The following is a 2,127-nucleotide window of genomic DNA, read 5'->3' on the forward strand; positions in this document are numbered from 1 at the left end:
CCCCTGTTGTTGGATATTAACACTGTTTCCAGTCTTTTGCTATTATAAGCAATGCTGCAATGAATAACCTTGTACATATGTCGTTTCACACCTGTGTGGGTATATCTGTAGGTTAAATTCCTAAAATTGGAATTTCATGGTAAAAAAAAAAGAGATGATTTATACTTCTGAACATATATTGCCAGTTGGCCTCAATTAAAGACATTACTATCATCATTGTGAGAGTGCTCTGCATATATCCTTTAATAACTAAAACAATAGTTTGTTAAATTCATATTATAGTCCAGAAGGGATTACTGAAGGATTTTTTGCTTAAAACCAGCAGGATTTAAAAGAAAAAAAATGTTACTACCTATGGCCATATTATTACTACCACTCTCATCCTACCTCCCTTGCTCCTTTGCTAAGCTTCCTTGGAATCCCAGAAATAATCATAATGTAGAGAGGAGGAGGTGCACCTTGTTATTTTAAAAACCAGGAACCAGATTTCCTCTTAGGAAAAGAAGTTCCTTTACTTGGTGTATTAGTTTGCGAGGGTTGCCATAACAAAGTACCACACATTGGGTAGCTTAAACAGCAGAAATTTATTTCTGCACAGTTCTGGGGGGCTAGAAGTCCAGGATGAAGGTATTGACAGGGTTGGTTTTGTCTGAGACCTTGGCCTCTCCTTGGCTTCTAAATGGCCATTTTCTCACTTTGTCTTCCTCTATACCCATCTGTGTTAAAAAATTTCTTCTTATAAGGACATCAGTCATGTTGGATTAGGGCTAACCCTAATGACCTCATTTCAACTTAATTACCTCTTTAAAGACCCTATTGCCAAATACAGTCACATTGTGAAGTACTGAGGGATAGGACTTCAACACATAAATTTGGGCGGGAGACACAATTCAGTCCATAACAGTTAGCATTAACCTCCTTAAGTATGAGATGTGAAGTCCCACAATTGCTCCCCAACCTTCTGTAAAAATCTTTCTCATGCAGCCTCGTGTCTGTGATTCTTTAAAGAGTGGCAGAATTGGAGTTGTGTCCAGTAATATGTAGAAAAGGGACAGGGAGGGATGGCCAGGTGATCCATAACCTGAATTAATTCATTGGAAGCAAGAACAGGTCACAAATGACCAGGAGTGACATAAACCCCAATTAATCTTGAGGGTCACAGAGAGGAACTTAAGAGTTTCCCACTGGACCCAGGAAGGAGGTTAGCTACCAGTTTTGTTTAAACCTTGATGGACATAGTGCTGACCTCAGCAAGCACCAGTGACTTTAAAAACAGAGAGTTTTATTTATAGATCGCCTAACTGTCCAGCCATTGGTTGGAGGCCAGGATTGTTAGTGGCTTTGGGGTCTTCAACAAGTGGAAAGTGAAAGAGGGGAGAGTGTTTGCTGAACACTATTGATCCACCCAGAATGAACTAAACAAGGCCGCTGATGATCTCTGCAAAAGCATTTTGGGTGGACAGTGGGGGCAGATGCTTGGGATTCTCATTCACAAATATTTTTGCAGTCCAGTTATTGAGCGTAAAATTGGGATGAATTGAGATGCAAATGGGAGGTGAGGTGGTGAAGTCCATGAATGTAGACACTATGACCGAATGAATAAGTGAAATAACATTTTTTAAAATGAGATAACATTTATTGAGCATATGTGTAAGCAAGATTCACACATCCCATCCAATCATTATAACACCACCACAAGGTAGTGATAAAGATTCTCTCCATCACCAAGCTCTAGCCAGTGTCCTCTGCCCTCTTCTCTACTAGGCTTCTGCCTCCCCTATAAAGACTTAAAGGAACACTAACATAGTTTCTAACAGCTCAAGGCCACATCCCTAGGATGACTCTAGCCCCACTTAAAGTGCCTCCCTGAGAAAACTCAAGGCTGCTGAAAGAATTTACTGTTTGTTTCAGCCAACACCTGAAGGTAGGGCTCCTGTCTCCCAGTCTCTGTGGGAGCCTAAGCTTGCATAAGCGCCAGTTAGCAAACCTAGAACGGTTTCGTGTGGACTAACCCCCTCCGCGCATTTTGTAAGTTTTACTTCCCCGACTGTACATAGGCCCCGCTCACCCACCTCCCTATTCCTTCATTCTCCCGGTAAAACTCCCAGTCACCTCTGTACAAATAGA

Source organism: Balaenoptera physalus (assembly GCF_965194825.1).
Source record: "Balaenoptera physalus genome assembly, chromosome: 1".
NCBI lineage: Eukaryota > Metazoa > Chordata > Mammalia > Artiodactyla > Balaenopteridae > Balaenoptera > Balaenoptera physalus.